Here is a 22,005-nt window from a genome sequence, read left to right on the forward strand (position 1 = left end):
AGTGATCAGTTTAAGATTTCACACACGTTAATGGTGGTGTCTAGGTTTACATCCCAAACTTTCCAACCCCAGCATTGTTTTTACTATACCACAGTGTATATATAGCCTGAATGGTCCAGCATCAGCAGATTAGATGTAAAACCAATATGCCTGTTTTATGTTAATTGTAATATGTGACAAAGTAAATTATTTTCTGAAATAAGCTCATGCCTGTCTTTTACCGTTTTCATTTTGAGAGCATAAAAGTCAAAATATATAAGCAAACAATTGCATCTTTGTAGTGGAAACAGGAAGATTAGGGGCTAAGTGGTGGGCAGTGGATAGTTTGTCTTAGAATTTCATAGGTAATTGGTGACATAGTTGGGCTCTTAACAGGAGATATTATAGTCAGAAGGGGCTATAAATCTAAAGCCTGTCTCACTTAGAGTGGACATTTCATCACATCACTGTGAAAGCTGTAAGCAAAAAGCATGTCTGTAAGATTCCCCCTTGACCCAATATCTATTTTTGTGATGGGAAGCAATGGCTCTTCAAAAATACACAGAATGCCTGGCAGGGCATTTATTGTTTCAAGTGGAAAGGGAATGTATTGCCTCAGTGCAATAGAAGACCCCAGTAGGGTAAATAAACTTCACATTTGTCTCTAGTCAGGATCAAATGAGGCTTCCCTGATGGCTCAGAGAGTAAAGACTCCACTTGCAATGCAGGAGACCTGAGTTTGATCCCTGGGTCAAATAGCACCATCAGGATTCAGCTCTTCTATCTTTTAGCCCTGTCTTTGATTGGTAAAATTTTAGTCTCTATCAGATAGAAGCAGCCATTTCAGTCCCCACCCCCTTTCAGGTTTCAAGTCTATAGCATCAGAGCAAAAGTCTATTTGCTAGGAGCCTTAGCACAGGTCTCCGTGAATATTGTTGAGTTCTGGGTAATGGCTTGCCCATCCCTGAACCAATCATTGTGATGAAAGAAATTAGGTTGCCTGATTGGCTGCACCTGATTCCCTGGTTTGGCTACAGTGTTGGATTTACCTAAAACACTCCAATGAAGAGTGACAGTAGATGGAACCCCTAACAAAATGAAGATCCTTTTATCACAGGAAAAGAATAAACTCTTGATGGCCCCAATAGATAGGCTTTCCAGGTGGTGCTATTGGTAAAGAACCCTCCTTCCAGTGTAGGAAACATAAGAGACGTGGGTTTGATCTCTGGGTCAGGAAGATCCCCTGGAGGAGGGCATGGCAACCCACTCCAGAATTCTTGCCTGGAGAATCCCATGGACAGAGGAGCGAGGTGGGCTACAGTTCATAGGGTTGCAAAGAGTCTGACACTACTGAAGCGACTTGGCATGCACACATGACCCCAATATATGCACACGCATACATACAACAAGCATCCCTTACATAACTAACTTATGTTATCCTCACAAAGAAAGCTGTGGTTCTGATGCACTCGGATACAAACATGTTCAAAAACTTGTTGGATCTGAGCTGTTTTCAGATACTAAAACGAATTAATGGGCTGACAGATTCTGTAGGTAGAATTTAAAAGGCCAAGGGTTCAAACAACCAAGGGGAATCTGGATTGCTCTTCTAACGCCAATCTGGCAAATTCCTATTCATTCCTCTATCCTAGTTTATTTTCTATCTTCTCTGTGAAGCATTCTCTCATTCTCTAATCAAGTTCCTTTCCTTTCATAATTATAGTGGTTATTGATAGTTCTGCAAAGAAGGTTGTTGCATAACGTTTTCGATCATTCAGTTGTGTCTGACTCTTTGCGACCCCATGGACTGCAGCATGCCAGGCCTCCCTGGCAGATTTAGTTCCAGGCCACCACAATAAAGTGAATATTGCAATAAAGTGAGTCACAGGAATTTTTCTTTCCCAAAACATATTAACATTATGTTTACTATACAGTGTATAAGTGCTATGTAATACATTATGTCTAAAAAAAAATGTGTATACCTTAATTAAAAATACTTTAGTGATAAAAAATACTAACCACCATCTGAGTTTTCAGTGAGTCATAATAGTTTTGCTGGCAGAAGGCCATGATGTCAATGACTGCTGACTGCTCAGTGTGGTGGTTACTAAAGGTTGGGGTAACTGTGACAATTTCTTGAGCTAAGACAAAATAAAGTTTACTGTATCGGTTGACTCTTCCTTTTACTATAGCACTTCAGGGCCATTGTAGGGTTATTAATTGGTCTAACTTCATTATTACTGTGTCTCAGGGAATAGAGAGTCCTGAAAGGTGGAGAGAGACAAGGAATAGCAAGTTGGTGAGCAGACAGAACACACACACCGCATTTGTCAATTAAGTTCACAGTCTTCTCAGGGCACATTTTGCACCATCTCAAAACAGTGACAATGGTAACATTAAGAAGACTGATTACAGATTATTATAAAAGTATAATGAAAATGAAACGTTTGAAATATTGTGAGAATTATCAAAATAAGACAGAGATACTTGGTAAGCAAATGCTATTGGAAAAATGATGCCAATAGGCTTACTCAATGCAGGGTTCACACAAACTCTCAATTTGTGAAAACAAAACAAAGAAACAAACAAAAAAACACGGTGTCTGTGAAGAGGAATAAAATGAGATGTGCCTGTACACATTCTTGTCAAGAAAATGAGGAACATTATCCAGAGGAGATCACATATTAAGCCACAGAATAAGTCTAAACAAACTTAAGAGGAACAAAATTACACCAATTATATTTTTTGACAGTAACTGAATGAAGCCAAAAATTAATAACACTAAGAAAATAGAAGAATTCATTAGCATGTGGAAACTACACAACAGATTCTTGAACGACCATTGGGTCAAAGAGAAAAAAAATGTAAAAGCGAATTTAAGAAATATCTCAAGACAAATAAAAATGAAAACACAACATTCCAAATCTTATGGGATCCAGGGGAAAAAAGTATTAAGAGGGAAGTTTATAGTTGATAGAGATGAACATTTACAGTTAAAAGCAAGAACGGTCTCAAATAAACAACCTATTTTACACCTCAAGGAATCAGAAAAAGAGAAACAAATTAAGCCCCAAAATAGTAGAAGAAATGAAATACTAAAGATTAGAGCAGAAATAAGTGAAATAGAGAACAGGAAAACAATTTTAAAAATCAACAAAACTAACGGTTTCTTGAAAAGATAAAGAAAATCCACAAATCATTAGTTTTCCATACGTATGGCTGTTCTTTGTCTTATAGACCTCTGTATGGTCACACTTGCCCAGGATAGGACCCGAACAAAGTCTTCACATGAGTTTACTAAGCAAATTGAATGAGACACAACACCCAGCATAGCCCTGACATGTTGTTAAGTATCCAACGTGCTAAATGCATTGAGCACAAATTTCCCTGGAACAAAAGGCTCTGCTTGTTTATTGGTGGAAATATAATGATGTTTATTTTATTTGATATGCAGTGATGAAATAGATACATCAATAGTCAAACCTCAGACATCTTGTTTACCTAAAGTTGTCTGTCTGTCTCCACAGCCCCAGAGAATGGTTCTGAGAGATTCTCCTTAGAGAAGAGTGTAGGCTGCTGCACATACTTTATTCTGATTTATTTCACCTTCAAAGACTAATTTATGGCTGATTTCTCACTTCAGTAAGGTTGTCAATGAGCGTGTACAGGATCATACGGAGCCCAGGAATTTCAACCTGAAGTCACACATACAACAAAATGCTTTAAAACACAGTCATTGTCATCACAGACACCCAGGCTAGGTCCTGACATTTCAGCACATTAATGAATGCCCACAGTGTTCATTCCTCTAGGATTGTTTCTTGTCACCCTTGAACTCTAATTTGTTTATGTGTAAAAGAAAGGAAAAAAATCATACCTAAGTCATGGGAAATTTAAGGAAAAGAGCATTAAGCTATGACAAACCTAGATAGCATATTAAAAATCAGAGACATCACTTGGCCAACGAAGTTACATATAGTCAAACTACTGGTTTTTCCACTAGTTATGTATGGATGTGAGAGTTGGACTGTAAAGAAAGTTGAGCGCCAAAGAATTGATGCTTTCGAACTGTGGTGTTGGAGAAGACTCTTGAGAGTCCCTTGGACTGCAAGGAGGTAAAACCAGCTAATTTTAAAGGAAATCAATTCTGAATATTCATTGGATGGACTGATGCTAAAGCTGAAGCTCCAACACTTTGGCACCTGATGCAAACAGCTGACTCATTGAAAAAGACCCTGATGCTGAGAAAGATTGAGGGCAAGAGGAACAACAAAGGATTAAGTAGTTGGATGGCATTACTGATTCAATGGACATGAATTTGAGCAAACTCCAAGAGATGATAAAGGACAGGAAAGCCTGGCATGCTGCATTTCACAAAGAATCAGACATGACTTAGCAACTGAACAACAAAGAAACCTCTAATCTGGGCTTAATAAAAGTCACCAAGCTAGGAACACACATATGGTTTCATCCTCATTTGTGTCTGACTCAGTGACCTTATGGACTGTAGCTCACCAGGCTCCTGGATTCTCTAGGCAATAACATGAAAGTGGTCTGCCATTTCCTCCTCCAGGGTATCTTGCTGACCCCGGTATCTAACCTGCGTGTCTTGTGTCTCCTGCATTAGCAGGCAGGTTCTTTACCGCTTGGGAAGCTAGGAATGCACAAAGTAAGAAAGAAAGAAAGAAAAAAACAAAAACTTAAGGAAGATTACCAAGTGAAATTGTCTTAGGTTAAACAGATAATTTGATGTATATCTCTTTTGCAAGGTTTTTTCTTCCCTTTGTCATGTTTAACAATAAAAACCAAGCCCCTGATCCTGGTACACACATCTGTCCACCATTTGGCTTGGTGGCCCCACTTGCCTCATCTCTTAAAATAGCTAACTCCTTTTTTTAACAGTGAAAACATTGACATGGTTACATCATGATTAGGTCATGTCATTCCATCTCCCTGGAACTCCTTCCTCCTCCTCTTTGCTAGATGAGAAATTCCTCCTCATTGCCCAAGTCTCAGCTCAGCCTCCATTTTCTCCACCTTCTCCAACATGAGTTCCAAGACCCTGCTCTGTGCTCCCAGAGCACATTGGATAGGATTCTGGCAAAATGCTCTCAATTTTGTGCATACCTACATATGCTTCCCAGGTGGGAAAGAACCCACCTGTCAATGCAGGAGACTTAAGAGACACAGGTTTGAACCCTGGGTCAGAAGAATCCCCTAGAGAAAGGAAGTGGCAGCCAACACCAGTATTCTTGCCTGGAGAATCCTATGGACAGTGAGGCCTGGCAATCTGTAGTCCATAGGGTCACAGAGAGTCAGACATGACTAAAGCAACTTAACACTTACACATGTATGTATTATTTCTCAAACTGGATTATAAGATCTTCCAGAGAGGTGCCCAGGGCTGCTTCTTTTTCACATCCCTGGGGCATAGCATACCTGCTGGTGATAACTGGAACAAAAGAGCCTCAGTGACATTGGCTGCTTGAACTTTTGCAAAGGCAAGTTTGGTCTGGCTACCTGATTTTAGTCAAACACCAGGTTTCACCCAGGGCTTTCCTGGTGGCTCAGATGGTAAAGAATCTGCTTGCAATTCAGGAGACTGGGTTGCTAAGATCCCCTGCAGAGGGCATGACTACCTACTCCAGTATTCTTGCCTGGAGAATTCCGTGGACAGAGGAGCCCGGTGGGCTACAGTCAAGGAGGTCGCAAAGAGTTGGACATGACTGAGCCACTAACACTTTCACTTTCTAGTTTTACTCAGGCTTGAGTGATGCCACAGAGCTTGCCGGTCACTTCTCGGATGGACCTTGGATGCTGTTATCCCCACAAGAGAGAACAAGCTCTGGGAACAGAGTCACACTGAAGCAGCTGAGCAGGAAACTACCATGGTAAAGTATTTATTCGCTTGGAGAAAGCATGTGGCCAATATTTCCTGTGGCCAGGCTGGAGAGTCTCTTTGGGACCTTGAGCTGAGAGCTGTGGCAGCTTGCTTGGAAGCCAGTAAAGGAAAATGTCATTAATTAATGACATCCCCTTTCCACCCTCGGAAGTGTGGCATTTGGAATCAGACTGACTGGAATTTTAATTTTCATTTCAATCTTCACCTATGTGACCTTGAAAAAATTACTTAACTTTTCTAAGCCTCCATATTATCTTCATCTGTGAAACAGGAATAACTGTACTTTCCCAAGAGGGTATGTTGTGAGAAATCTGGACAGACTACAGTATAGAGTATATAGCGTCTAGAGTTTCAAATATTTAGAATATAGTTTCTGGAGGAGCTTGGCTCACAGGATCCTTGACTCAACAGCAACAGTTGTTACTGAGATAAACCAGCTTATGACGAGTTACTTGAGTCAGGCAGGGCATCTTCTGTGCTGAGATCACAGATTCCATGTAACTAACTCCCTCTTTTCAATACTCTATCACTCTCCAAAACATGAATGCATTGCCAGATTAATACTTCTCAAGACAGCTGTGTCATTACATGTCTGTGTAAGGTCTTCAGTCACATCTGACTCTTTGTGACCCCATGGGCTCTAGCCCCCCAGGCTCCTCTGTCCATGAAATTCTGCAGGCAAGAATGCTACAGTGGATTGCCAGTTCCTTCTCCAGGGGATCTTCCCAAGCCAGGGATCAAACCTGGGTCTCCCACACTGCACACAGACACTTTACCATCCGTCATTGCATGGGGTCTCCTTGAAGTTGGCAGACCCAAAAATTATGAGCCCTAAATGCAAGCAGATTATTTCTGGGTTCTTGGCAAATGGCTAACCTCATGCAGCAATGAAATTCTATAACTTCCCACTTGATGATGACACTTCTTGACTTTCTATCCTTGACAATAATCCTCACTTTCCTATATTGTCTTCCAGATTTTTTAACATGGTTTATAAAGCCATCTACCTTCCCATCCTTAGGACTTGGTATAATTGTTTCCTCTGCCTGGAGCTTTACCATTTGCTCATCTCAACTCTCATCCTTCAGGTCATGAGTTATCTGCCCTTATGACCACCTCATGGAGGCTTCAGCAACCCTCGGTAGGTACAGGACTCAGCGAACTTGTTTTTTCCATCACTTATCATGCTTTATATTACTTTTGGATTAAATCCCCAAATGTGGTTTAATCCGAGCCACTCCCCTTGTGCTCCAGGCACCAACACTAATAAAGGGGAAAAAAAAATCCAATTTAATTGACCTAGCCATATTCACACCCTCATAAAGCAGATATTCTTGTTTTTATATTAATTTTCTTGTAGCTCTTTTACCTCTCATGAAAATTGGGATGGTAACACCTTCCAGAGATAATTTCTTTGGCTCTTTGAGAACAAATTATAACCCTACAAAAAGAGAGGATCCCTGCATCCGTGTTATGTTTCTATAACGTTCCAACCAGGTAGGTTGTCTAACATTCAAGTCTCTTGGTTCTTTTGTAAAACACAGAGAGAAATCTTCCCTCCCTATTTCTTGGGCTTTTTAAATGGATCCAAAGAGAACAAATAGTATTAGAACATGATGTGCAGAATTCTGATGTAAATGTGAGTAGTGCCTGTAACTAACACACCTTGTCTCGGGGAAAGGAGAAAACTGAGTCCTCATAGAGGATTTTCTAACAAAGTTCAGATTCCCAGGGAAGATTGGGAAGTGGGACATGGATATTTTAGTGAATATATTTATAAATCACCTGGCTAGAGATGTAGTTTGGGTGGGGAGGGTGTGGGGGAGACATTCTGAAAAGCTGATTTGGTCTCAAATCTCAGGTCTAAAGGTGCTGGGATGGGATGAGAAGGAAGGTACAGAGACTTTGTTCTCCCCATGCCAGACTTTGCCTCATTTTTGTAGCTATTTTATTCAGAGTTTAAATCTACAGACTTTAGGCGAATAATAAGCATTATTTTTTGTTCTTTTTTGAAAGTCATAAGTGCTCATCAAACAGAAATTATCAGTGTGACACCATTTTCTTGGCATCAAATTGCAGTTTAATGGCAGATCTAGGGTAAGGCTGTGCTGATTCTCTGGCAAAGAGATTTGTGCTGTGTTTTCTTTTTTTGTTGTTGTTGTCAATAGCAATTTGGTAGAGTTTTCTTTTTTTTTAATTTTTTTATTTTTTAAATTTTAAAATCTTTAATTCTTACATGCGTTCCCAAACATGAACCCCCTCCCACCTCCCTCCCCACAATATCTCTCTGGGTCATCCCCATGCACCAGCCCCAAGCATGCTGCACCCTGAGTCAGACATAGACTGGCGATTCAATTCTTACATGATAGTATACATGTTAGAATGCCATTCTCCCAAATCATCCCACCCTCTCCGTCTCCCTCTGAGTCCAAAAGTCCGTTATACACATCTGTGTCTTTTTTCCTGTTTTGCATACAGGGTCGTCATTGCCATCTTCCTAAATTCCATATATATGTGTTAGTATACTGTATTGGTGTTTTTCTTTCTGGCTTACTTCACTCTGTATAATTGGCTCCAGGTTCATCCATCTCATCAGAACTGATTCAAATGAATTCTTTTTAACGGCTGAGTAATACTCCATTGTGTATATGTACCACAGCTTTCTTATCCATTCATCTGCTGATGGACATCTAGGTTGTTTCCATGTCCTGGCTATTATAAACAGTGCTGCGATGAACATTGGGGTACGTGTCTCTTTCCATTCTGGTTTCCTCGGTGTATATGCCCAGCAGTGGGATTGCTGGGTCATAAGGTAGTTCTATTTGCAATTTTTTAAGGAATCTCCACACTGTTCTCCATAGTGGCTGTACTAGTTTGCATTCCCACCAACAGTGTAGGAGGGTTCCCTTTTCTCCACACCCTCTCCAGCATTTATTGCTTGCAGATTTTTGGATCGCAGCCATTCTGACTAGTGTGAAGTGGTACCTCATTGTGGTTTTGATTTGCATTTCTCTAATAATGAGTGATGTTGAGCATCTTTTCATGTGTTTGTTAGCCATCCGTATGTCTTCTTTGGAGAAATGTCTATTTAGTTCTTTGGCCCATTTTTTGATTGGGTCGTTCATTTTTCTGGAATTGAGCTGCATAAGTTGCTTGTATATTTTTGAGATTAGTTGTTTGTCAGTTGCTTCATTTGCTATTATTTTCTCCCATTCAGAAGGCTGTCTTTTCACCTTGCTTAGCACAGGAGACTGATGCCTTTCGCCAGGTTGTGAAACAGGCCCTTGCTGATCAGTTCACTCACTCGCATGTTTTCAGCTGAATGTATTTATTTCAATCTAGTCAATACCTACAACCACTGAGCCCTTGACATGTTGGCTTAACCTATCCCTTGGGGGCAAAAAATGACTGTAGTGAACTATATCTGAGCTCCCTTAGGCACCAGCCCTGAACCTTTGTTTTCTAATCTGCGTAAATTTGTATAAAGACATCAACAAGGCCTCTGTTAAAGTCCCAGTCCAACCTCAGTGCATCATTAACTTTGGTTTCTTTTCTATTTGCTTCTAGATCCACGCTGTCTTTTCCTGATATACTACCACCCGTCCACCCTCTCTTGGGTACCCTCTGAGGTGATGGTAGCAGATCCACCTGTAAGGAGCTGAGATGCTTATCTTTTAACTCCCAACCCTCATTGGGTGGGGGTGCCCCTGTAGGCTGCTCTGCAGGTGGGCTCAGTGAGCACCCATGTGGAGATAGCCTCAGGTGAACTAGCAGAGAGATGCAGATGCTTGGAGAAGAATGCTGTCAGCCTTCAAAAGACCCTGTCCACTTGGGCTGCAGGTGAGCAGGGTGTGGGCCAGGGAGTGTGGGCGAGACACTGGCAGTTTGTGTCTGCTGCAGGCTGAGAGGGATCAGGAGATATAAAGAAGAAGCAATGGGTAAAGAATGGAGAACACAAGGCATGATGCTAGGAGGCAAGAGGGCAGCAGACACAGAAAATGGGAGTTAGACTAGAAGACCTAAGCAGTTAGCACGGATCTGCAAGTTTCCCTGCCAAGGTGACTGTGAAGCCCCCAGGGGCCCACACACAGACCCCACCTGCCATGTCTTTGTGGTGAGATCAAATACTACTTTTCATGATACCTGTGAGATTCTGTCCTGTCAACTCATGTGCATCCTTACACTATCTCATCTCTTCTTCCTTAAATCCACTTGAGCGCGTCTTTCTTTCTTGCCAGCCAAAGAGCCACAGCTAAATCACTCGTTAAATCTGCAACCCGACCTCAGCTAAACCAGAGTCTCGGGCTTCATCTTAAATGCTGGTTGGTGTTTTGCTAGGCCACATGGTCGGGACATGAAGAAGGCAGACTGTGGAGTCAGACCACCTGGGTTTAATTTCCAGCTCACCTACTTTTTACTGTGTGACTTCAGCAAGTTACCTTAACTTCCTTGTGCCTCAATTTTCTTATTTCTAAAGTGGGGATAATGATACCTACCTTACTGCAATGGGGCTTCCCAGGTAAGATGAGTGGTAAAGAATGCGCCTGTCAATGCAGGACACATATGAGACATGGGTTCGATCTGTGGGTCGGCGAGATCCCCTGGAGCAGGAAAGAGCAACTCATTCTAGTCTTCTCACCAGTTCAGTTCAGTTCAGTTCAGTCACTCAGTCGTGTCCACTCTTTGCGACCCCATAAATCGCAGCACGCCAGGTCTCCCTGTCCATCACCAACTCCCGGAATCCACCCAAACTCATATCAATCGACTCAGTGATGCCATCCAACCATCTCATCTTCTGTCGTCCCCTTCTCCTCTTGCTCTCAATCTTTCCCAGCATCAGGGCCTTTTCAAATGAGTCAGCTCTTCGCATCAGGTGGCCAAAGTATCGGAGTTTCAGCTTCAATATTAATCCTTCCAATGAACACCCAGGACTGATCTCCTTGAGGATGGACTGGTTGGATCTCCTTGCAGTCCAAGGGACTCTCAAGAGTCTTCTTCAAAACCACAGTTCAAATGCATTGATTCTGCAGTGCTCAGCTTTCTTTATAGTCCAACTTTCACATCCATACATGACCACTGGAAAAACCATAGCCTTGACTAGACGGACCTTTGTTGGCAAAGTAATGTCTCTGCTTTTTAATATGCTATCTAGGTTGGTCATAACTTTCCTTCCAAGGAGTAAGCGTCTTTTAATTTCATGGCTGCAATCACCATCTGCAGTGATTTTGGAGCCCAGAAAAATAAAGTCAGCTACTGTTTCCACTCTTTCCCCATCTATTTGCCATGAAATGATGGGACCGGATGCCATGATCTTAGTTTTCTGAATGTTGAGCTTTAAGCCAACTTTTTCACTCTCCTTTTTCACTTTCCTCAAGAGGCTCTTTAGTTCTTCTTCAGTTTCTGCCATAAGGGTGGTGTCATCTGCAGCTGAGGTTATTGATATTTCTCCCAGCAATCTTGATTCTAGCTTCTGCTTCCTCCAGCCCAGCGTTTCTCATGATGTACTCTGCATATAGGTTAAATAAAGGAAATCCCATAAACAGAGGAGCCTGGTGGTCTACAGTCCATAGGGTCGCAAAGGGTTGGACATGACTTAGCAAGCACATGCATTGTTACTCTAATTTTTTGAATATCTCAATGAATAGGAGGGAAAACTTGAAGACCAAGGTCTGATCTTGAAAGTTGGCATTTTTCCAAGATTGAATGCCTCAAATGTAATCTAGGAATGCCTCACTGTAGCAAGGGACTAAGATGATACTCTTAGAGTCTCTTGGCAGAGACTTCTGTTATTCCCAGATCTTTGGAGCTTCTTTGCACATAAACGAGGGCAGGCAAGCTGGGATCATCTCATTCTCTGCTTCAGGACACCTTGCGTATATGTAGCTGGGAGTTTAGCTAAGTCTCTGCACAGGAAGATGTTAGAGGTAGCTTCGAGTCTGCTCAGTAGGAACCCCCAGCAGCACCTCCACTGAGCAGGGATACCGCTGAGGTTGACTCCCCTGGCAAGTGAGAACTGGCTGGCATTCTGTCACCAAGTCCAGGGACATTTTATTAAACTAGTAGACTTTTCTAGCTCTGTCTACATCTTGCACTGCCCATTAAATTCTGAAAGGACAGAAAAAGTGTGACTAAGGCTGGAACTCTGTCTTGTCCCTTGGTTTCTTCCACTAGGCTGTGATGCTCCTTAGAGCTGAGGCAGGTCCTGGCTCCTCTTTTGGCCCCACTGGGCTATGGTCCCTGAAAACTGGAACAGAACTGAGCTGAGAAAATACACGATGCCCAAAAAACACTTGATGCACAAAGACACAGATGAAATAATATTATCACAGTCCTCCTCCAAGGCATTCACGTAGTACTGCCCCCACCCTGCCCACCTATAACACTCTTTCAACATGGCTGCCCATTGAAACTAGTCATCCTTTAGATCTCAGCAAATATATTACCTCTCAAAGGCATTATCCCAGGTTGGCCAATTAGCCAAACCCCCTTGTTATACTCTGACGTCAAACTCGGCAGCCTATCAAGATGGCTATTCAGTGGATAGGAATACGATGGTTAGTCAACTGCACAATTATATATTTAATGTCTGATTATATTTTATATTATGCTCCCCTTCCCCCCACTATAACCTTCATTTTACCTAGAAACACATCAACTTCAGGCACCGTGGCATCTTAGGTGTCCCACAGAGTGACTGGGATATAGAAAAATCACAAAACAATGTTTCCTTAGTCAATGAAAAAATGAACAAATATAAAGATGGCACACACAAAAATATGTTTACTGCAACCCTGAGTCCTAAAATGATTAAAAAGCCAATAGTTGGCTTTTATAGATCCAAGGTTGGCCGAAAACCAGCTGGAGGAGAAGTGGTTAGGAAATATATAAAAGCTTTCTAATCATCTTTGTTATGGGGGTGCTTTTAGCCAGACAATTATGTTCTCTTGTTCTCCTTTCAGTAAACAGGTTTCAGAAGGGAGGTGCATTTCCATGATGTTTGCCAATTCTATAGATTTTTTTTTTCTTGAGCTGATGAGTGAATGGTTATTTAAAAAAAAAAGAAAGAAAGAAAGAAAAAAAAGTGGTTCAAATGGAGAGAGTTTTAGCCCACTGAAGCATTAGTTTAGTGTGGTATTTTTTTTTTCTTAATTGCTTTGAGAAAAATAGAGACCTTTAATAATTGGAGTGATGTGCCCTTCAAGTGTTGTATGGGTACCAATCTTTGTAAAACTACGTGCAAATATTTTTGAGATGGAATTTAAACTCATCATAGTTTCTTTTATTTTTATGATTATTTTTAATGTAGCATGAAACCAAATTGCTTGTTTCCACCACCACTGTCATGTTTGATGTTTGAAACACTGTCCATATTCAGCACAAATCCTATATATTAACTGCAATGTTCATATAACACATCCATGGAGGGGTCACTGATTTCTCTGTAAAGAGAAGTTCAAATACCAAAATGGTTATCTTTAAAGAATAGAAAGGACATTTCCACTCACACATTGGGTATTTCATAGAAACTACCTAACCCAAACATATAGATTTTTCTTTTTTTCTATTTTATTCATGTTATTCTGAGAAACTCAGATTCATTGATTTTTACTAACCTATGCCAGTGTTTTCCAAACAGTGCTTTATCTAAGCTAGTGTCTTATCTCCTGTTTTGAAAGTCCTCATGGTAAAGCAGGAGACTGAGTGAAAATCATTTCTTCCTTCATTTATTCACCTGTTCCTTCATCCACCTATTTGTTCAAATATTTGTTCATGGAGTGAAGACAACTTTATTTGAAATCTACCACCTGTCAGAAATGGCACCAGGCTCAGCGTCATGATAGCATGATTCAAATTACCCTTCACTCCACCTGTGTGCCCCTGCTGGAGGTCGTCCTCACACCGTCGGCAGATACTGCGGTCCTTGTAGTGTTGGTCATTACCTCAACGCGTCTCTCCTTTTCTCACCAAAGCCTTACCTCTTGGGTGCAGAGATGAACTGATTGGATCATCTGATGTTGGGTAGAAAAGGCAGGCGAGTCAACGGTCACAACTCAACGTGGTATGTGTGAAGATAGGGCTGAGAGTAGGTGTGTGAGAGAGCACAGATAAAGGATGAATCCACCATGCTGAGGACCTAGGGATGGAAAGGGAAGATGACCTCTGAGCTGAGTGTTGTCAGACATGTACAACTGAGTGTAGCAAAGGGGGAAGGAAGGGAACTTAAGAGAGGGAGCCAGGTGTATCTGGATTTCCACAGGCTCGTTGACAGAGAATTTCATAGTCAATTGACATATTTTTCATTAGTCTAATAAATGGGGAGCCTTAGAGAGACTCAGCATGGCCCTCCTGCCTCTTTGTTTTCCACCCCAGGTTCTTCCTTTCACCTTCCATGTGGTCTCCCCTGCTCAGCTGCTTTGTCTAAGTGGAAACTCACTCGCTGCTGCTGGTGCCTGGAGCACAGATTCCATGCCCGTGTCTTTTCAATTGGCGCAATCCTGGGCTGAGCCCCCTTCCAGCCATCTGCTGATCTTGGCCAGTTGTGCAGACTCACCGCCTCTTGTGGAAGGTGATGGTGAGCCTTCTGCAAACGGGAAGCACCCGGCTAATTCTGCTGATGCTGCAAAATGGGAAAGGAAGATAGGCAGTCACCGTTTTTCAAACTGACAGCTGGAAATAAAAAATAAACAGCCATGAGGCCAAATGTTCACCGGGGCAGAGCATCTTGATGGGAAAGTTGAAACTGAATCAACTTAATGAGGAGAGGAGGTGGCTTTGGGTATATTGCCTATCAGAATGCTGGGCATAGGCAAATAAAACCCTCAAACATTGACTTAATAGACATTAAGGAAGGGGATAAGGCCTCCAGGAAGCCTCCTGTACTTCCTATCTACTATCTACATATAACCTCACTTTATCAACACCAATGCACTTATAAGCCAAAATCTGAAATTCTGAAGCAGAGATTGCCTTTTCAGACAGAGTAATACCACAGGACCCAATTAACTGGGGACGAATAGAGAGTGGGAGATAACATATTGTATAATGAGATCAGCTGGGGGATGCAAATGAAATTCCACAGTCTTGTAATGTGATAGAAAAATATTTATACAAATCATTATATTTATATGTAGAGCATCAAAGAGTTGCCCAAATCCAGTGCCCATGTGAAATCACCCTCTGGGCAATGGAAAATTCCAGGTAAAGTTAGATTCTGGCCCAGAGATGCTCCATTTAGGAAAACCCGAACTGAATGAATCATCTATTATGAATCTGTGGTTGCACTTGGTTTCCGGAAAAGCATAGACCTGTATTCTCAGAAATGTATTCCTCTACTGCTTCAGGCTTTCATTTTGCATGTTACAGAAAGAGGTAACAAAGGGAAAGGAAAACCTCAGTCATTTTCACAAACCTACAATTTACCAGATACTGTTGTGGTTTTTTTTTTTTCCACATACCTTCTTTAATTTACTTCACATTCACTCAAGAAACAGAACATAGTTCTTCATTTTACAAATTTGAACTCAAGGCTGTGTGTCTGCTTAGTCACTCGGTCATGTTTACAAGCAAAAATATTGGAAGGGGCCACCATTCCCCTCCCCCCAGAGGAATCTTCCTGACCCAGGGATCAAACCCACAATTCCAGGATCTTCTGCATTATAGGTACATTCTTCACCAACTTGAGCCATTGGGAACTCAAGGATAGCAGGTGCTAAATGACTTACTTAAGGCTGAAGAGTGGAAAAGCAGGGTCTGGGCCACCATCTCAGAAATGCTAGAAGCAAAGTGAATGACTCTGTTCTAAACAGGACGAATCACAAGTTGTTCCAAGTACTACCTGGGTACATCTGTGTTTTTAATATCTAGGTCCTAGTAAATCCTAGTCCCCTCATCTTTATAATCCCACCCATCCTGCTGCTGCTGACTAATAATCAGTCATGTCGAACCCTGCAACCCCATGGACTGTAGCCCACCAGCCTCCTCTGACCACCAATCCTGACAAGCTGAAATAAGGTGCTTGCAGTTCAAGGTGCTAACCTGTCCCATCTCTTATCTTTAAGATTTGTGACTCAAAGGAGAACTTTTCATTCACAGTGAAGCTTTTGGAATAGAAGGAGAGGTGGAATTTATGCTGTTGTTTGTGACCCTTTCTCTTTGATATTATTTAATAACCAGATAATCTCAGAAACAGAATCAAACCAATGAATACCCAAGGACAGAGCTACCCAACTTTCCGTTAAATCACTCATTTTCTGTGGTATGTTGGTCACTCGTCTGGGATCTCAGGTTCACATTAAGAAAGTTCCCATGTATTATCCCCATCACCTAGTGGCAGTCACGAGCTATTACAAGAGCTAACAAAATCCAGCACAAATGCTGTTTCTTGTTTGGCTCCCACAGCAGTTTTCCTTTTTTTTTTTTTTCTTTCTTTTTTTGATGTTCAAAAACTATTTTTTCTTCCAGTTTATTGTGATAATTGACCTACAGCACTGTATAATTTTAAGGTGTACAGCACAACGGTTTGACATGCATACATCATAAAATGATGATCACAATAAGTGAATATCCATCATCTCATATAGATATTGTTGTTCAGTTGCTCAGTCATCTCTGACTCTGCAACCCCATGCAATGCAGTACCCTAGGCTTCCCTGTCGAACACCAGCTCCTGGAGTCTACTCAAACTCATGTCCATTGATTTGGTGATGCCATTCAACCAGCTCATCCTCTGTCGTCCCCTTCTCCTTTCGCCTTCAATCATTTCCAGCATCAGAATCTTTTCAAATGAACCAGTTCTTCGCATCAGGTGACCAAGGTATTGAAGCTTCAGCTTCAGCATCAGTCCTTCCAATGAATATTCAGGGTTGGTTTCCTTTAGGACGGACTGGTTGGATCTCCTTGCAGTCCAAGGGACTCTCAAAAATCTTCTCTAGCACTGCAATGAGAAAGCATCAGTTGTTTGATGTTTAGCCTTCTTTATGGACATTAAATAAACAGAAAAAAGCAAATTTTTTTTCTTGGATTTACTCTCTTAACCTCATGTATAACATAAAGCAGCGTTAATTATATTTATCTTGATGTAATTTTTTAAAAATTCAAATCTATACATGCACTAGCTATATTTTGCAAGAATTAAACAAGAAGAAAGTGGAGATGCTGGGGATTGAACCCAGGACCTCATACATGCAAAGCATGTGCTCTACCACTGAGCTACATCCCCATGTTGATGCAATGCTTTTAAATAAGTTTTGTCAGTGTCTAATCAAAGAAACTTGCCTGAACCAAAGTATTTTACCTTAGGAAAAAGAAGCAGTATTATGTCATGTGGATGTAATTTTGATAACAGAAATTGGAGAATATCACAGTTAGTAGCTCAACTCTGGCTTTATAAGACATATAATATCTTATCTTCCATAGAGGCAGTAAATCCACAATTTACAAATTATTTTCACAGGAAAAGTGACAGCAGATTATATGGAGTAAGTCAGACCAACTTATAATGATCCAGGGATCTATTCCTTTATGAGGATCCAATTAAATTATATATTATTTAAATGTGTGATTATAAAAGTTATATAAGCTCATTATCAATACTTTTTAATATATATTTATACTATCAGAGATAACTTTCCCATGCAGGGTTACTGTTTCCCAGTCTTTCTTATAAAGTTAGATATAGACTTCTGTATTCTGATTTATTGTATAATCAACACTTCCCCCACATTCTTCAAAAACCCACAGCAGCAGTTTGTATGTAACTGGCTCCAAATCTTTCAGTTAGCACAATTCAGTCCCTGGCCACCAAAGCTTTAGGTACATTCACAGCAAAGATCAATTCTCTTCTTTGAATCTCTTGTCTCTGTGTTTACATGTTTATGGCTTATTTATTTCATTTACACATAAGACCTAATATCAGTTTTCCATCTTTTACTGTAGATGATACTCAAGAAGTATGCTTGGATATGTATTGCTTCCTGCCTCTAGGATGATCTCTCTTTAGCCACTAAGACTCAGCCTGGTCCACCTCAGCCTTCGTGGGACAGTGTGTTAGTTTCAAGAGTGCCTATCACAGTAATACTGGTTTTATAATCCCTTGCTTACATGTTTATCTCTTGCCCTATGCTGTGGACTCTACCCTAACTGAAGATGGAACCTCATTTATCTTCACTCTTGAATCTTTGTCCTTTAATCGGTACACTTCATACCCAGTTCACAGGTGCTCAATAAGTGTTAACCATGTAAATGAACAAAGATGTAAATATTGAATTGGTTTGCTTTGGTTTTAATCATTAAGTTGTTTCTGATTCTGGAGCCCCATGAACTGTAATCCTCCAGGATCCTCTATCCTAAGATTTTTCAGGCAAGAATACTGGAGTGGGTTGAATATTGAATGGATAGATTCAAGTTACTAGTCAAGAGAGCCAAGAGTGAACACATAGTATTATCTATCTTGGTAGGTTCAGCATATTTGAATCTACAGACCACAGCTTGGATTCAAGATGAAAGGATAAATGGTCCCCATTGTATATGGCAAGGCATCCTTCATGGGTCTCAAAAAATTTTCCATGTTGTGAAAGACCTAAAGACAAGCTGTTAGCTTGTATAATGGTTCATGATTGTAGGAATGGCAATACATAATGTCTCTTCACACACCTTTCTATCTATAATGAAAATGCATCTCTTGAAAGCCAAGACCCTGAAGATGTCTATGGACCAGAAATAGATCTAATATACATTCAGATGACTATTGGGGCAGAATCTCAATCAAGAGCTATCTGGTATCAATTGTTTGCATCATGCTTTCTTAAATAATGTTTTGTTTTAATCTTATAATGCTCCAAAAGCATAAATAGAGCAAGAGTTATTATTTACATTTCAAAGATAAAAAATAGGCTCAAAAAGGGAAAATAAATGACTTATCTAGGACTTAGTATCAACGAATAGGGCAACCAGAACTCAAATTGACATGTTCAATCCACATCTATAATGCTATTGATTAAGAAAAAAAAAAAAAAGAGAAGGAAAAAAAAAACACAAAAAAACATCCACTTATATTCTTTAGGCATATCAATTGAACTAAACTTTTCTGTTAGATGCTAAAAACTAGAAATGGTGAGTATTTATAATTGGAAATACCAGGCACGTGGAAGTCAAAACAGGTCTATGCTTGGCTCACAGATATACTATCCATTCCATATGACCTCTGGGAAACTGACTAATCTCTGAAGGTCAGTTTTCTCAACACAAAACTAGAAAAATAACACCTCCAACAAACAACTCTTCTGAAGATTGATAAGGTGATATCATTGTGTACAGTGTCTGGAACACAGTAGGTCTGCCAACAACAGTACTGATATTTACTACCCTGATTCCTACAGATAAACCAGACACTAAATATGTGTGCATGCTCAGCTGTGTCTGACTCCTTGCAGCTCCATGGACTGTAGGCAAAGGGCTACTCTGTCAATGGAATTTTCCAGGCAAAAATATCAGAGTGGGTAACCATTTCCTTCTCCAGGGGATCTTCCCAACCCAGGGATCAAACCAGGGTCTCCTGCATGGTAGGCAGATTCTTTACCATCTGAGCTACCAGAGAGACTGACAATTTCATATGGAAAAACTCTCTTTCTTGTTGTGCAGCTGTATCTCCATGGCCCTCCTCAGCACGAAACCAGCATTCTTGTGTGTGTGTATTAATGGCTGGGAAAATGGGCTCTGCCTGGTCCATAATCTCCAAGATAAACTCTACATTCTGAAGGCTTCTTCTGAGTTCCCAGCCTTGATGCTCAACCTTGCTCCAAGAAAAGGCAGGACTGTGTCTCCAGCCAGGCAGATGCTTTGTGCTCTTTGTACAATCTGAGTCAAGTTGAGAGCTTTTCACAAATAAATGGTCAGAAACCGATGTGAAGAGTCGATTCATTGGAAAAGACCCTGATGCTGGGGATTGAAGGCAAAAGGGGAAGGGGGCAGCAGAGGATGAGATGGTTAGATAGTATCACCAACTCAGTGGTCATTAACTTGAGTAAACTCTGGAAGATAGTGGAAGACAGAGGAGCCTAGTGTGCTAGAGTTCACGCGGTCACAAGGAGCTGGACACAACTTAGCAACTGAACGACAACTGTTTAAATCCTGCTTCCAGAAGACAGACCTCCAAACAATCAAAGGCATATTGTCAATTTTAATCTTTTTTTAAAAAGTGTTTTGATTTTATAATGGAGTAGAGTTGATTAACAATATTGTTAGTTTCAGATGTATAGCAATGTGGTTCAGTTATACATATATTTTTTTCTTTTTCAAATTCTTTTCCCATTTTGATTATTGTAGAGTATTGAGCAGTGGCCCTTGTGCTATGCAGTAGATTCTTGTTGGTGATCTGTGTTATATATGACAGTGTGTAGGTGTCAATCCAAACTTCCAATCTAGCATTTTCCATCCCTTGAGTCATCCCCTAGCAAAATCCTATGCCCCTCAATATCTCTGAACTCTTAGTCCCCTTTTCCATTTGGAACCTCCAAAAGTGGCTGAATCTTTAGGTTAAGGTGAGATCTTTGATTTCTCATAGGAAACAGTCCAGGATTTCTTTCCATCTGTCTGTTTGAGGTCTGTCTCTTGTACAAGGAATAGAGAAATGAGCCTATGGATGCATTTGGGCTCGGAGAGCTCTAAGATGCCTGCTTGTAAGATCTATGAACTAAGCTTCAACACATCTACCTTAGTTGCATCTTCCAGATCAAAGGAGGGATTCCTTCACCAGCAAAATTCTTTGATTTCTGTGTGTCTAAAAATGGGAGCACAACTACTGATAAAAGCAGAAATTAGCAAAGTCTACATCAGCTGTAAATTATCTACATCAAAGCTGTGTTTTTATCATTTCCAGTGTTTTTTTTTTTTTTGGTTTGTTTATTTTGCTTTCCTTTTTTTCTAAACAGGCTGAGGACGTGTTTGCAAAGAGGATGCATTCAGTTTAAGCTAAGAACAGTTCTTGCATTAACAGTAATTTCAGCCTGTGAAATACTCAGGTCCTTTGATGCTTGCTCGTGTGTAAAGGGTTTTGCAGGGGGTGTGGGCGCCACTTATAACATTCTCTGTGGTGACTTTAAAAATCTTCACAAATTCTTTGATAGTCTTCTGTTGATAGGTGGGATGTATAGCCATTTTCCCAGAATTTTGTCTGGCTTTAGTGCCTCGTTCTTTTTTTTTTTTTTTTAATAAAATCGAGTCCTAGTTAACTTTATTTATTTATTTTTTTTACCACCAGGAAGTTGACTACCTTATAATCATTTTATTTCCTGACAATCAAAGCAATAAACACTCACTGTAGAAACGTTTGAAAATGCTGAAAAGGCTAAACAAACAATAAAAAGTACCCAACATTGCACCATGCAGAGCTATAACCTGTCCTAAAATTGTGGTGTATTTTCTTTTCTTTTTTTTTTAGTTTCTTATTTTTTAAATTTTAAAATCTTTAATTCTTACATGCGTTCCCAAACAAGAATCCTCCTCCCACCTCCCTCCCCATAACATCTCTCTGGGTCATCCCCATGCACCAGCCCCAAGCATGCTATATCCTGCGTCAGACATAGACTGGTGATTCAATTCTTACATGATAGTATACATGTTAGAATGCCATTCTCCTAAATCATCCCACCCTCTCCCTCTCCCTCTGAGTCCAAAAGTCCATTATACACATCTGTGTCTTTTTTCCTGTCTTGCATACAGGTCATCATTGCCATCTTCCTAAATTCCATATATATGTGTTAGTATACTGTATTGGTGTTTTTCTTTCTGGCTTACTTCACTCTGTATAATTGGCTCCAGTTTCATCCATCTCATCAGAACTGATTCAAATGAATTCTTTTTAACCGCTGAGTAATACTCCATTGTGTATATGTACCACAGCTTTCTTATCCATTCATCTGCTGATGGACATCTAGGTTGTCTCCATGTCCTGGCTATTATAAACAGTGCTGTGATGAACATTGGGGTACATGTGTCTCTTTCCATTCTGGTTTCCTTGGTGTGTATGCCCAGCAGTGGGATTGCTGGGTTATACGGTAGTTCTATTTGCAATTTTTTAAGGAATCTCCACGTTGTTCTCCATAGTGGCTGTACTAGTTTGCATTCCC

General features: G+C 40.6%; 1 non-coding gene across 1 annotated transcript; it reads right to left on the minus strand.

The window, feature by feature from the left end:
• Nucleotides 1-17,027: 17,027 nt before the first annotated feature.
• On the minus strand, nucleotides 17,028-17,099 carry TRNAA-UGC (transfer RNA alanine (anticodon UGC)). Its single transcript has one exon. It is a non-coding gene; the product is annotated as a tRNA-Ala (tRNA).
• Nucleotides 17,100-22,005: the final 4,906 nt, after the last annotated feature.

This window comes from Ovis canadensis, chromosome 6 (genome assembly GCF_042477335.2).
Source record: "Ovis canadensis isolate MfBH-ARS-UI-01 breed Bighorn chromosome 6, ARS-UI_OviCan_v2, whole genome shotgun sequence".
Lineage (NCBI taxonomy): Eukaryota > Metazoa > Chordata > Mammalia > Artiodactyla > Bovidae > Ovis > Ovis canadensis.